The sequence below is a fragment of the Trachypithecus francoisi genome, unplaced genomic scaffold (genome assembly GCF_009764315.1).
Source record: "Trachypithecus francoisi isolate TF-2019V2 unplaced genomic scaffold, Tfra_2.0 Lachesis_group10, whole genome shotgun sequence".
NCBI classification, from domain to species: Eukaryota; Metazoa; Chordata; class Mammalia; order Primates; family Cercopithecidae; genus Trachypithecus; species Trachypithecus francoisi.
The window spans coordinates 22486426-22502687 of record NW_022681455.1 but is presented as its reverse complement, the minus strand read 5'-3'; the positions used below and the strand labels follow the sequence as shown (position 1 = coordinate 22502687).

Genomic DNA, 16262 nt, shown 5'->3' with positions numbered 1-16262 from the left:
AGCATAAACATTCATTATGTTTTATTGCAGACAGCTCTTGTTCTACACTAAAATGTCTGGCAGTCCAAGAGAAAAGTAACTACAATGATAAAAATCCACAATCCATGTTATTCATGGAATTGTTGAAACAACAATGTATTTTTAGATTGGGAAAGATAAAATCTAGAAGATGATTTCTTCTACTTGAAGGAAGATTATTTGGATTATTTTCTATACATTTAGCTCCATAAGATAAAACTAGAACCAGCTGGAAAAAATTTTAGGGGTAGCGGATTAAAGGCCCATTAAATATTTGTTCTAGTAATTTGAGCTACCCTAAATTAGGATAAACTACTTCATAAGGTCGTAAGTTGCCATTCCTGTGATATTCACACAGAGGTGCATCGTGATGATCATGGACTTTCTGTATTACATGAAAAAGAAAAAGAGAGAAAATATAGCAGATAAGAGCAGGGACCTGGGACTTTGGGCAAGTTGCTTAATTATTCTGTCCTTTAACATTCTCGATCTCCTGACCTCGTGATCCGCCCGTCTCGGCCTCCCAAAGTGCTGGGATTACAGGCTTGAGCCACCGCGCCCGGCCTAACATTCTCATCTGTAAATGGGAAGAGACATAGTTCCACCTTGAGACTGTTGTTAGGTTTAAATAAGGTCAGAAAAAGGTTTACTACTATGCTTGGCACATAGTAAGTGCTTAATAAATAGAAGGCATATATACAACTAACACCATGCTAAGTAAAAAAATCTAGTAACGAACACCACAACTCAACTGCTCTACAATAAAGGAAGCTTTGTGACACGCCTTTTCTCACTTTAATTAGGATTCTAGTTTTCCATTTAGACTGTTTGGCAGGGAATATGGGCATACGGGCATCTCAGTGCATTAGTAAGTCATTCCACCAAACTGATCTTGCTTTTTGGATATAAGTGGTCTTAGTATCTTTGCTGGACTATATTATTATCCTCTATTATTTGCTCCCCTCTTCACTATAAAAGAACAATATGACCCCATCGATGCCATGTGACTTAGAGCGCCTTCAAGAAAATAAAGTATGCTTCCCCATCCCATTGTAAGCCTTGGCTACGTGACTCACTTTGTCCAATAGCATACGCTCAGATATAACATGAGCCACATACAAGCAGAAGCCTGAAGACACATTAGTTTTTTTCCTGGAAGTCCTGTTGCTCTTTCCCTCTACCATGAGAAATGTAGAAAAATATACATATTATGGAGGTGAAAGGTAGACAGAAAGTACAGTCATTGGTTGCTTAACCATGGGGATATGTTCTGAGAAATGCTTCATTAAGCGATTCTATTGTTGTGGGAACATGATAGAGTATGCTTACTTAAACCTAGATGGTACAACCTACCACACCTAGTCCGTATGGTATAGGCTATCACTCCTAGAAACCTGTACAGTGTGTTACTGTACTGAATACCGTAGGCAATTGTAGCACAATGGTAAACACCTGTGTATCTAAACATATAAACGTAGATATGTTTAAAGTACAATAAAAATACAATATAAAAGGTTTAAAATGGTACACCTGTATAGGGCACTTGCCATGAATGGAGTTTGCAGGGCAGGAATTTGCTCTGGGTGAGTCAGTGAGTGAGTGGTAAGTGAATGCGAAGGCCTAGGACATGACACTACTGTAGACTTTAGAAACACTGGACACTCAGGCTACAGTAAATTTATTTTTAAGATGTTTTTCTTCAACCATAAATTAGCCTTACTGTACTTTACTGCAATCTTTTTACTTTATAAACTTGTTTATTTTTAAAGTTTGACCTTTATGTAATAACACAGCTGAAAACACAAACATATGTACAGCTGTACAAAAATAGTTTATATCCTTATTCCATAAACTATTTCCTATTTTTATTTTACTTTTTAAACTTCTTGGCAAAAGCTAAGACTACAGCACACATATGCATTTGCCTAGGCTTACACAGGGTCAGGATCATCAATATCACTGTCTTCTACCTCCACATCTTGTCCCAGCAGAAGGTCTTCAGGGGCGATAACACACAGAGAGCTGTCATCTGTGATTACATTGCCTTCCTCTGGAATACCTCCTGAAGGACCTGCCTGAGGTTGTTTTATAGTTGACACATATATGCAGAAGGAGTACACTCTAAAATAATGATTAAAAGTATACTATAGTAAATACATAAACCAGTAATATAATTGTATATTATGATCAAGGACTATGTATTATATAATTGTTTGTGCTCTACTCATAGGACTGGCGGTGTGGCAAGTTTGTTTACACCGGCATTACCACAGACATGTAATACCTTGGGCCTTGACATTACTATGGCTATGATAACACTAGGTGATAGAAATTTTTCAGCTGTATTATAATCTCATGGGACAGACCATTGTAATATATGCAGTCCCATGTTGAGGAAACGCAGTTAGGTAGTGCATGACCATATATTATACCAGCTTCTTCTAGCTGCATCTCAGAATGTGAAGCCTTGTGGCTTGCTATGGGTTCGAGACCTGGTAGGTGTCAGACCCGAATTTTCACCAGGAGCCAGAGGAACAGGAGCTGCAGGAGGTGGAGAGGTACCAGCCCCTCCCCAGGCCCCCAGCCTGAAGCAGGGCCTCGCGCCCCCTTGACACTAGGCTTCTGGGGCTGCATCCACAGTGGTGCTTGTTTCTTATCCATTGTCAGGGTATAGGGGCAGGTGTTCAGCTCCCTTGGGATGAGTCCCTTTGCTAGTGACAGGTTTCATCACCAGCTGAGAGAGTTTGCTAAGTGCATTGATTTTTCTAGGTGTTAAATTTTAGGGCTATGGACAGAGCAGCTCTAAGCTGGCAGATATGACCCAGTTGCCCTTACAAAGAGAGGAGGGCTGAGCACTCGTGATTTAGCCTGAGGCTCTCCAGACTCCCATCTTGCTTGCACGTGTGACTTCTGCCATTGGTTCTCTTCCTTGGTGCCCTGAAATGACAGAAAAATGCAATCTGGTATCAACAAATTTGGAGGTAAATGGAGATGCCAGGTGCCCCGCCCATAAAACAGATCTGGTATTTACATAAGGAATTTGCAGAGTCCTGGTCAGTTCCCAGGTTGGCTGAAGGCTTTGATGCAGCACCAGTGTGATCCAAAGGGTTTTAAAAAGCAGGTTTGTACCAACAGTGGAGCAGAAACTGAAGCCGGATCAAAAAGTCCTTAAGAGGTTGGACGCAGTGGCTCATGCCTATAATCCCAGCACTTTGGGAAGTCGAGGCGGGAGGATTGCTTCAGACCAGGAGTTCCAGACCAGCAATGTAGTGGCACCATGAGCACTATAGCAGGACCTTGACGGTTTTGAAAATTAGCTTTTGATTGTGCACACCTGTAGTGCTAGCTACTCAGGAGGCTGAGGCAGGAGGACTGCATGAGCCCAGGAGTTTGAGGCTGCAGTGAACTGTGATCATGCCCCTACACTCCCATCTGAGCCAGGTAGTAAGATCCTGATTTGAGAAAAAAAAAAAGAAAAAAGTCCTTAAGACAGCTGGAGTGCCCTCTGTCACTCAGGCAGCTCCAGGGCTCTGGAGACATCTTGAAACTATTCTCTGCAGGGCACTCTGTGTCAGGCTCTTTGCAGAAGCCAGAGGATGATGCCTCATCGAAAGGCCAGAGTCACAGCATGGCTTTAAACTGAGAGTGTCGAAAACTCACAGTGCATATACAGCGAGGATACAGAAGGGAAGGAAAAATGGAATCCGGGGTCTGGAGGAGAGCTTTATGCCTGTCGCTGCAGCCTTAGGCATAAAGGACAGAAGTACTCCAGCAGTGATTGGGAAGCCCAGAAGGACTGACAGCAATGGATTGCCAAATGATGAGAAGCTGGAGGAGTTGAAGTCAGGGGAACCAGGTGACCAAACTTCAGCAACAAAGTAGAGCACATTGGCCCGTGAGTTCTGGGACAGCATCGGGAGTTTCCTGTACAGAATTTGAGCTGGGGCTTAGCTTGTGGAAATGTCTCATTCAGTACAGCTGAACAAGAATATGTGGAGCTGTCTGAATATCTGTGTATGGATTAGCTACATTGAAATAGGAGGAAGTGATGAGCCTGGAATATGGGAGGAAAGATCTGCTTAGATAGATTCAAACCTCTTAGAGCAGTGTTCCCAGGCTAACCCCTGTAGATCTTCACCCCTTTTTTGCTTGGGCTCTCTGTATGCTGCAAACCAGCCCATGTTGCATGTGTAGTTATCACTTTCTACGATACGTGCAATATATGTTGACGAGGGAATTGGGAAACTAAATCGAGATGACCTGGGGAGCAGAGCTGCAGCTACCAATCTGCTAGCTTTCCAAAGGTAATGAGAACAAAAAATAAATTTTGTTATTGTAAATTAATGGGATTTTATGATTGCTGCTACTGAAGCAAATCTAAAAATATATAGAAATCTGAACCAGTACACAGAAATTGGTATCAGAAGTAGGATGATGACTTCACAAAGACATAAAATATGAGCTACTGACCTCAGAGCCAGGTGGTAGGTAATGAGGAAAATGTATTGGAGGATGAGAAGAATGATGATCTATATTACGCAGTGATGTCATATTTGGGTTATATGTCATCTGTGATATCATGGAAGTGAGCAAATGTACCTATTGAACTTGTGGCTTTAGACAAAGAGATTGCAATGTAAGAATATTGCTAGGGTGTTTGGGTTGTTATTTTTAGCTGTCTTTGATTAGGTATTACAAGAGTAAGAGAAGTTCTATAGAATTTCGATGAAAGTATGGAGAGGATCCTGGGATGAAAGTATATAGAGGGAATCTAGAAACTTCAGTTCTAGCAGGATTGGAAGATGCAGTTAATGAGAGAAAAAATTATATGCTTGGGCAACAAAACTTAGACTACATCTCAAGAAAACGACCAAATCTTTTGTATGATCATCACCTCCTTAGTTAAACACTGTGAATGGTTCAAAATTGCCCACAGAAAATCTTTTATTGGGGGAAAAATGCTTAGGATGAAGAGAATGTATACATGGCTCATCCAGGAGGTCAGTAAACTCAAGATAAATCTAGAAAGAGGAGTATCTCAAAAAGAATTGTGGGTGTAGCTTTTGGCACATAGAACTGTTCGGATACAAACGTTTGACAGATCGTACAGTCATCTCTCAGTATCCATAGGGGATTGTTCTAGCACTCCTTGCAGATACCAACATCATAGCTGCTCAAGTTATTTACATAAAATGTCATAGTATTTGCATATAACCTATGCACATCCTCTTCCTATATGCTTCAAATCATGTCTAGATTGCTTAAAATATCTATTAATAATACAGTATAAGTGCTGTTTTGATGGTTGTTCTACTGTATTGTTTTGGCAATAATTTAAAAAGTCTGTATATGTTCAGTATAGACACTTAAAAATATTTTTGATCAGTGGTTAGTTGAATCTACGGATGTAAAGTGCACAAATCCAGAGGACTTACTCTACTGGCAAAAGTTTCACCAACCAAGAGTAAGAGACACTATGACAAATTAAGAGTTAAAAGAATTTGGGGGGGCCCAGAATTTCTACAATGAGTTACTGTATTAACAAATCTGCTTAGTACCTAAAAAGGACATATTCTCCAATGTTCCCTTCAGATATTCAAGAACAACAGTGGAATAGGAAGAACACCCCAGAAAATAAAGCCAAGAGCTATAGAAACCAGTGAACTGAGAGCTCTCAGACAGCAGAACTGGTGTTTATCAGGGAATTTCTTTTTGATACTGCAATAAAGCTAACTCAGTCTATTTATTGAGAAACCAGAATACAGCTATAAGATGAAATAGTTATATACATCTGTAAATTAGTTTTAACAATATATTAAGAATCCCTGATTTAAACAGATTTTACTTTAGCCATATGTTAGATTGACTAGAGTAAAAATATATAAGAACTGGATATTTGCAACATTGTCAGATATTTAAATATATTGAATGATTAATTTTTTTCAGACAGCATCAAAACTTTTAAAAATAAAATCAGACAAAGTAGTTTTCATTGGCCTTAATAAACAAAAGGAAATTATTTTTTCCTTGTGAACAGCATATCCAGTTTTTTTTTATTCTAATCTGTCAATCTTTGTCTTATCATTGGAGAATTTAATCTATTCATATTTAATTACTAATACATTTGGATAAATATACCTTTTTGCCATTTGTTTTTATTTATTATGTGTTCCATTATTTAGCTTTCTGGCCTTATTTTGGATTAATTAATTTTGTTTTTTTAATTCATATTTTTATGCTTTCCTTTCCTTTCTGCATCTCTGTGCTTCCTCCAGATCAATATCCCACTATACGAAGAATACAGAATTTGTGATGGTGAAAAATTCTCACTTTTTGTCTGAATGTGTTTTCATTTTGCCTTCACATTTGCAGTATATTTTCCCTGGATATTGAATTATGGTTTGCCACATAATTTCTTTCCATAATTCAAAGATTTTATTCTACAATGATGAGACTCACTTCATTTCTGCAGAAAAGTGATTCATCAGTATCACTGTTGCTTCCTTTAATATAACTTTTTACTCCAGTATTTTTTAAATTTCCTCTTTGACTTTTAAAAAGAATCCATTTGACTATGAAGTACCTAGATATAGTTTCTCCTAGGTGTCAATACTCTTGCTTGGAATTCATGGAGTATCTTGAACACTTTTGATAAGTTTGAAAATTCTTGGTCAGTGTCTATTTAAATATTATTTTTGTTTCATATGAGTCTTTAGATTAATTTTCCATATCTCCTCTCAGTGCTTCAATATGATCATTTTATATTGACTTGTCTTCCTGTTCATTAATTCTCTGTTTTCCTTTGCATAATTCATAGAAACAATCTACTAAATTGTTAATTTCAGATAATGTATGTTTCGGTTCCAAAATTCAATTTGATTCCTTCTTACAGATTTCACGTCTGCTGAAAATATCCCTTTTTCCTGTTGTTTTCTCGAATATACTATTCAAAATTATTTTGAAGACTCTGGTGACTTCAGTATCTGAATCACATAAGGGGCAGTTTCTTTTTTCTTTTCTTTTTCTTCTTCTTCTTTTTTTTTTTTTTTTTTTGAGATGGAGTCTTGCTCTGTCACCCAGACTAGAGTGCAGTGGCATGACCTTGGCTCACTGCAACCTCCATCTCTGGGTTCAAGCGATTCTCCTGCCTCAGCCTCCCGAGTAGCTGGGATTACAGGTGCCCACCACCACACTGGCTAATTTTTATATTCTTAGTAGAGATGGGACTTCACCATGTTGGCCAGGCTGGTCTCAAACTCCTTAGCTCAAGTGATCTGCCCATCTCAGCCTCCCAAAGTGCTGGGATTACAGTTGTGAGCCACCACGCCTTGCCTTGGTTGTATTATATAGCATGCCTCAATTTAAAAATTTTTGGTAATAGACCTATGAATAAAAAATGTTGAGGCTCTGGATAATGACCCCTTCATCTGAAAAGAAAAATTTTTTCTCTGGCAGACAGACAGAGTATAGGCACATCACCCTGATCCTGTGATAGGTTTGTTCTATGTTTATAGGTAGGTTTTCCCCTTACCCTTTGGTACAGACCTTTCTCCTAAGATGTGGCATTTCCCAATTCTCAGACAAAAGCCTGAGGTAGTTCCCAGGGTCCATCCACCTTAGCCGTCTCGAAACTCCAATATTTATCCCTCTAACAGTCACAACTACTCAAATCTTTGCTGCTTTCAGCATAATTTTTTTCATTTTATTTTGTACATGTGCAACATAGATATAGCAACATTTGACCTCATTTTATTACAGTTTTTCCTCTCTAGATATTGGCCTTCATGTCCTAGCAACTTTGGCAGCCCCAAGTTACAACCTCTGTCTTCTTAAGTCAATGATACTATTGTTTTCTGCTCAGACACTATTCCCCCAATGCCATGATCTGAAAAAAGCCCTTAAGGAAAAAGTCAGTGTGACTGTGAAGCTCATCTTCATGTGCTACCCTTCCATCAGTGCCTGTGCCACCTTACATCCTTCCTGCATTGGCTGTACTCCAATGGCTTTGACCTTTTTTAAAAATTTGTCTAGCTTTTCGTTGTGTTTGGCAAAAGGGTTAATGTTACACGAGGTACTCATTTATGGCTGAAACAAGAAGTCCTCTCTGAATACTTTTAAGATTTTTGTCCTTTGTTTTGTGTATTGTATTATGGTGTGCCTTATGTTGGTTTTCTGTTTTTTCTACATTGGGTTTGTAAGGCTTTTTGAATTTGTGGTTAGAAGTGTTTCATCAGTTTTTGCTAATTCTTAAACATCTTTTCTAACATTGTTTTTGTACCATTTCCTTTCTCCGCTTCTAAGATTTTACTTACATATATATTAGACCAATTCACTGTTTTTCATGTATTTCTTCTTTTACAAATTTGTATCATTTTCCAGTTTTTTTTTTTTTTAACTTTCAGAGAAAAGGAATAGAAACAAACCTACAATTCCAGTCCTCTGTTAAGCTATGTCTAATTGGCTATTAAACCCAGATATTCTGATCTTGATTTCAGTTTTTTTTTTTTTCAGTTGTCTGCTCTTATCCTTCATTTTAGCACATACTTTCTTAAACATGTTCATTGGTCCACATCTGATAACTGCAATATCTGGATGACTTGTGGGATTACTTTTATTTTTTTTTTATTATTTCTCCTCATTTTTGTTCAATTTATCTAGTTCTCTGGTGTGCCTAATTATTTTTTATTACATGCAAGGCATTGTAATAAAGAAAACTGAAGAGATAATTTGAGGCTCTAGATGATATTTTCTGAGATTTGGGTTTAATTTTGCTTCAGATATTCAACTAAGTTAAAGCAAATCACTTTTGTTTGATAAGGTATTTTGCTGTTTGAATCTGGGGTTGTTGCTCTTCTATTTTCTTTTCACTGCTCTTTCTATTGTGCAACTTTTTTGAGGCTCCAGACAAAAACCTGGAGTCTTTCCAGGTCCCTTTATATTGGAGGTCCCAGAAATTTAATTTTAATCTCCTCAGCCCTGTAAATCTGCTAGAGTTCTGCACAGCGTGTCAGCCTCTCAGCTGCTATTTGCAAATGACCATGACCATGTCGAAACAAAAGGGGAGTTATGATGTGTTACTGATCATGTTATAGATTCCTAGAGTAGGCAGAGTATAAACTTTTAGCTGCGAATAGGATAACCATTTGTTACTATTTACCTAAAATAATGTCAGTTTACATCTGTGGTTCTGGAGCAATAATTAACAAGTGCTTACTTTTACTCTCAAAAGTATCCCAGTTTAAAAATTCACCCTGGCTGTAAATACTATTTAAGCTGTGCAGAAAAATGAATGAGGATATACAGGAGTGAAGACATTTCAGGAAGAAAAAAGACCTATCAAAGACACATAGGAATGAAGTCATATGCTGCACTCATATCCTGCAAGAAGTACAGCAGTAATGGAGATTAATATAAGGGCAATGAGTAGAATTAGGTCTGAAAACATAGCAAGGGATTGGAACGTGATGTGATTTGGCTGTGTCCCCACCCCAATCTCATCTAGAATTGTAATCTGAATTGTAATCCCCACATGTCAGGGAAGGGACCTGGTGAGAGGTGACTGGATCATGGGGGCGGTTTCCCCCATGCTGTTCTTGTGATGGTGAGTTCTCATGAGATCTGATGGTTTTATAAGTGGTGGTTCCCCCATACACCCCCTCTCTCTCACCTGCTGCCATGTGAGACGTGCCTGCTGCCCCTTCCACTACGATTGCAAGTTTCCTGAGGCCTCCCCAGCCAAGCAAAACTGTGAGTCAATTAAACCTTTTTTCTTTATAAATTACCCAGTCTCGGGCAGTTCTTTATGGCAGTGTGAAAATGGACTAATACAGAGCATGACAGACATTGGAATTAGCTTGTATTACTGTAGGTAACCGGAAGTTATTGACAGGCAAAGGTATCACCAAAGTAGATTTTAGAGGTAATTATAATAACTCGTATGAGAGATGATGTTGAAATGAACAAAAGCATGGGGAATAAAAAATGAGATGAGAGAACAGATACAAGAATCATATAGGAAGTAAAATCAAATCACATCTAGTGACTGACTGAGGTATAGAGAAAAGATAACTTGGATGACATATACAGAGACAAGGATGACTCTACCCAGTCTGGCTTGAGAGATTATATGAATGAGAAGAGCCTAAGAGAGGTTAGTTGGGGAGGCACTACAAAACAAAAAGAAAACAATCCTGTCCTTATTTCTGCAACAGGAGCAAACTGGCATGAATGTTTCAGAGCATCTATTATTATGGAGAAGTGAATACCCTCAACTTAGGGACATAGTTCTTTTTCTGGAAGGACACTGTGTTCACTTGGGCTGCCATCATAAAATACCACAGACTGGGTGTCTTACACAACAATTTCTATTTCAAAGTTCTGGAAGTTGGCAAGTCCAAGATCAATGTACAGCTGTCCTGGTTAGGGCTCTCTGCCTTCTTGCTGTGTCTTCCTATAGTGGTGGTGGGAGGGGGTAATCTCTCTTCTTCTCCTTATAAGGTCACAGTCCTATTGGATTAGGGCCTTACCCTTAAGAACTCATTTGAGTTTAATTACCTCCTGAAGACCCTGTCTCCAGATACAATCACATTGGCGGTTAGGGCTTCAATGTATGAATTTGGGGGTTGAGGGAGGATACGGTTCAGTCCACAACAGACACGCTGCAATCTTTTACTTTATGATCCTTTCCAAGTTGTTTCACGTTTGTGTTTGGTTAAGCCAGTGAGGAGCGTTGATAATCCAGAAGATCCAGAAGAGAGAAATCGAACAAACCCTTTTTATTGCCTTCTGAAAAGGCAGCTGAAAAACACAGATGTTCATGCTTTAGTGGCTAAGAAGGTGAAAAAAAAACACAGCAAGAAAGAAAATTAAAAACCTAAGTCAATATAATCATACTAACAGCAGGGAATGGCATCATCTTCCAATGCCTGCTGTTACAGATGGAACACTTGCCTGTCAGAGGCGATATCTGAGCAATTGTCCTAGGCATCAGCCTATGAGTGTGGGCATTAGAACTGGCTGTGGCAACGTACCTGCCTAACGACAGACCCACTGTGCAGAAAGACCCCTGGATGCCTCACTGTTTCTCTTATTCATTTCATTCTACCCTATGAGATTTTCATTTTTTTAAAACATTTTTATCAAAGTATATTTTAAATATAAAATCTGCATGTTTTAATTATATAATTCAGTGCATTTTAGTTTATTTACAGAACTATACAATCATCATCAATCAAGTTACAGAACATTTCAATCACACTAAATAGAAACCTTGTGCCATGTACAGTCTCACTCCCTCTTCTCACTCCCTCTCATCACTCCCTCCTCCTCACTCCCTCTTCTCACTCCCTCCTCCTCATTCCCTCTCCCAGCCCAAGTTAACCACTCATCTACTTCATGTGTCTGAAGATACTCACTTTCAAGATGACATTGCAAATGCATAGCTTTCTCACATTTCATTTACTTCCCTACGTATTTAGCCTTAAAATACTGAAATAAATGAATGACGGATTTGATTCCAGCCTCAGGACCTTGAACATTGGAGTCTGTTTTTTTTTTTTTTTTTTTTTCCTGAGACAGAGTCTTGCTCTGCCGCCCAGGCTGGAGTGCAGTGGCCGGTTCTCAGCTCACTGCAAGCTCCGCCTCCCGGGTTTACGCCATTCTCCTGCCTCAGCCTCCCGAGTAGCTGGGACTACAGGCGCCCGCCTCGTCACCCGGCTAGTTTTTTGTATTTTTTAGTAGAGACGGGGTTTCACCGTGTTAGCCAGGATGGTCTCGATCTCCTGACCTCGTGATCCGCCCGTCTCGGCCTCCCAAAGTGCTGGGATTACACGCTTGAGCCACCGCGCCCGGCCTGGAGTCTGTTTTTTTTTTACCATAGAGATCCCTCATGTGGATGGTGACAAAGAAACCAATGTGTTGAGCCATTGTTTTCCATTTTCATTCTGCTAAGACTCAGATGTAATGCTGCTGCCCAAACCGAGGAGGTGGACACCCTATGGAGCCCCCGATTGCAAAGCCAATCTGGCAGTTATGTTTATAAAGACAAATGAGATGCCAGTTTGTTAGACCCCTGTTTCAGTTCACCAAAATAAAAATCAGTACACAGGAAGGAAAAGAGGGAAACCTGCCTAGGGGCTCCGCCTCGACACATGCATAACCTTTGCTCTCCCCTCCATTGTGTAAAATATGCCACATCTTCTAGTTTCACAACCATGAAACCATGTGTGTCTGTAAGTTCTTGACATTTCAGCTCATCTGGTTGACCATATTTCAGTACCTGGTTAACAGAGATTTTGGAAGGTGTTGGATCTTCTAAGCTTATCTAGTTTCTGATATTATTATCACCAAATAAATATTTATTGAACACTATGCATTAGGTATCAGGAGATGAGAGAAGTAGCAGGCACAGGTCTCCACCATCCAAAGTCTAAGAAACTAAGAAAAGATAATTTCATCAGCAAAGTTCGATCAGGGCATTTGTAAAGGGAGTAGAGTGAGAAAGTATACCAGTCTTGAGAGAGGAGCATGTATATTTCAATAAAGAGTACTCAATGTTAAAATTGCCATGATTGATTTTTAATAATAGTGTTGAGTACATTTTGAAATTCTAAGAAATATTGAAAATGAGATTTTCATATTTATCAGACACAAGTTTTTCAAATTTATCGCTCAATTTGTACTCATTAAATAAAGAACAGCACAAAATTCATTCTTTGAGAGAGTTACAAGCAGTAATGCTATAAAAGCCCAGAAGAGCGATTACTTTAGATAACATAAGAGGGCTTTATGGAGGAGGTTATGTCTGAGATAGACAATTGAAGTTTGTTTGAGTCAGATAGGCAGATAGAGAGCAGATGTGGAAGCACAGGGCCTGTTTAAGTAGCAGAAGGTGTACAGAACAGCTTAAATAAGATCATTCATATGGATAAACCTGCTCAACCCTTTACAAATGGATATGGATAAAGCTGCTCAACCCTTTACAAACCCTTGACAAATGGCAGGGTGAGGTGATAGAGGACCCAGGCAAAATTTATAGCAACTCTGAAGCAGCACCAAAAATGAAAAATGATCAAGGCTTGGTGATTCTGCTGAAAGGAAATGGAACGTGGAAGAGCAAGGGGGAAAGAAGAGACAGGATTTAATAACACCAAGGTTCCAGAGTCCATGAATAAGAGAAGTGCATACCATTAGCAGAAATAAGGACACAGGATGAAGAGCCAGTTTGGAAGATAATGTGATTGAAGACATTGTAGTGCCAAAGTTGGCACAAGAGGCACACTGACCGCAAACCACAGGCCCCTTGATTCCTTCTGCAGTGTTATTAAGAGAGGCTGTCCCGATATTGTGACAGGCCAGCCTCGCCCACACTCCACAAGCTTGGGTGTGAATCCAATTTCTCCACAAACCTGCGCATTAAGGTTTATCAGGATCACTCCCATCCTCCATTCTCTTTCCCCAGAATAGGAGCTGCTGATGTGAAAGTCGATTGAAACCAGTTAAGATTCACAAACCTCAAGTCCACTTAAATTCTTCTTCTATTGTATATATTCCTTGACTATACATCCTTGTCACAAAATTGTAATTAAGACAAAAAGCAGTTCTCTAGTGGAAAGAACACAGGGTTTAGTTTAACCAGAACGGGCTTGGCTTGGAATGCCAGTCCCTCCACTAACTAGCTTTCATCTCTTTGACCTTAACTCTTCTCACCTGAAAAACAGAACTAATAACTTTTATGTTGTGAGGATTAAACTTTTTAAAAACATACTTAAAATATCTGGACTGGTTCCAAAGTATAGCATTTATCCCCCCACCCCCTCTTTCTAGATTAAAGCTTGAGTCTGATACTGAAAGATGAAACCATCAGTCTAATATTGGGTGAAGAAATTCAGTGGCAAAAGCCACTGGGATGGAATGTGGAAATGTGGGATAGAAGGTTCCTAAATGTTTATGGAGTCAACTGTATATATTACTGATTTGGGCACTTGGTTATATGCTATTTTATTTCCCATGTGTATGTTTCGTCGTGCCCAAAAAGATTGAAAACTCTTCAAGGGCAGATACCACGAATTATTTGGGTTCTTTGGCTCTCAACACGCTGTACATGTAAAATCATAGTCTAAAACGTGTTGTGTTCCTTTGCCACGGCTGCCATAACAAAGTGCTACAGGCTGGGTGGCTTAAACCAGTGGTCCCTAAACTTTTCGGCACCAGGGACCAATTTCGTGGAAGATAATTTTTCCACAGACCACGGGGTGGTGGAGGGGATAGGTTGGGCTTAAAACTGTTCGATCTCAGATCAGCAGGCATTAGTTAGATTCTCGTAAGGAGCGCGCAACCTAGATCCCTCGCATGCGCAGTTCACAATAGGGTTTGTGCCCCTATGAGAATCTAATACCACTGCTGATCTGATGGGAGGTGGAGCTCAGGCAGTGATGCTCACCCGCCCACACTCACCTCCTGCTGTGCAGCTCAGTCCTTAACAGGCCACCAACTGGTACAGATCCACGGCCCGGGGATTGAGGACTCCTGGCTTAAACAACGAATTTATTTTCCCACAGTTCTGATGACTAGAAGTCCAAATTCAAGGGGTGGCAAGCTTGTTTCTTCTGAGGTCTCTCTCCTTAGCTTGTAGATGGCCATCTTCTCCCTGTCTTCTGTGTATTTCCGTATCCATAGTTCCTCTTCTTAGAAGGATATCAGTCAGTTGGATTAGGATCCACCCAAATGACCTCGTTCTAACTTAGTTATCTCTTGAAGACCCTAGATCCAAATACAGTCACATTCTGAGGCCCTGGGGGTGAGGACGTCAACATACGAATTTTGGGAGACACGATTCAGCCCATTGCATGTGTTTACCATAGAATAGCTTTTTCTGGTTTGCAAAAAGCTGATATATACACCATATCATTTATCATTCAAAACAACCTGGAAATGCAGTTGGGATAATCATCATTTCCATTTAACGGGTGAGAAAACTGAGGCTCATGGACTAGATAGTTGAACCAGGACTCAAACTCAGGACTTTTGAGTCTAAATATAGTAATCTTTTCACCTTATCACATCACCTGTGTGAAATGAGAGGTTGACAGTAATTAGATGCCTAAAAGAACACACCTATGACTTGTTAATGATGTATTCTGTACTACAGAGTGAACAGAAACCAGGCTACCTTTACCTCTCACAAAGCAAATGGCAACACAGCAGACATATCATCAAATGTCTTTGCCTTTGACTCGAAATTGTGCATTCAGTATGAAACCTAATTATTTAATGCTGATCAGAAGCCTTGATTGGCAGAATTACACTCTTTGATATGAAAATAACATCCCATTAGTGAATTTGGTTTAGTAAACCAAAAATTTTAATAAAATGCATAGATGGGAGAAGGAAAATAATGAAAGGGTCCTTGATGGTAAAACTCCAGCAGGCAGGAAACCAATGGCTCCAAGATCCTTTTCATCTCTAAGCCTCAGTGGTTCCACTGCTTTGGCACACAGCTCAATGCCAGACACACAGGAGTTGTTCAGTATGTTTTGGATTTAATTGAAGCTGATTAAGCTTCACCACTCAGACGCTACACATTATGGAGCACCCCTTAAAATACCATCAAAACTACCTATCTCCAGCCTCTTAACTCTCGAGGTCTCACAGCACTTTGCTCACAAATCCTTAAAACAGGAATGTGAAGTAGGAAGATGAAATGTAATATACTGTCCTCTTAATGGGTACTCATTACCAAATAAGAATGTATTTTCACCCTCACTTGCTCTCACTTTCTCTTTGTCTGTCAAAACTTTAAACCTAAAGAACAATTCAATTTTATGGAGAGAGGTCAAGTGTTCTTATTCTCCCCAGTCCCACATTTTAAAGCTATCACTTCAAATGCCTGAGTAATTTCTATTAAACCGATCTCTTTAAATAAAAAGCACCATATAATAAAATACGACTCCTTTGGGACTAGAGATGCAGTTAAGGATTTTCTATAAATTGATGTGGGTGCTTTCTAACACGTACCTAAAGCAACAAAACCACAGTGGTTGCTGGGTAGAGTTTTGTATCAGAAATATAGACTGAATTAAACAGTTCTGGCTGACTCTTTCAGGAGTAAGATAAAATCGAAGTGGTGGAAAGATTCCTAAAATCAAGAGTGAGCTCCTTGAAGGCTGGATCAGGTCACAGTTGTATATGAGCTTAGAATATGTGATGAATAAACACGCAGGCCTGGCTGAGGTTTAAAAAAAAAA

The 16262-nt window shown here is 39.4% G+C and overlaps 1 long non-coding RNA gene across 1 annotated transcript; it reads right to left on the bottom strand.

Moving 5' to 3' along the window:
- Positions 1-598: 598 nt before the first annotated feature.
- LOC117086793 lies at positions 599-14800 on the bottom strand. The gene is made up of 3 exons (XR_004438579.1): positions 14473-14800; positions 10573-10815; positions 599-2955 (listed from the first exon to the last, which is right to left on the bottom strand). It is a non-coding gene; the product is annotated as an uncharacterized LOC117086793 (long non-coding RNA).
- Between the last annotated feature and the right edge of the window lie 1462 nt (positions 14801-16262).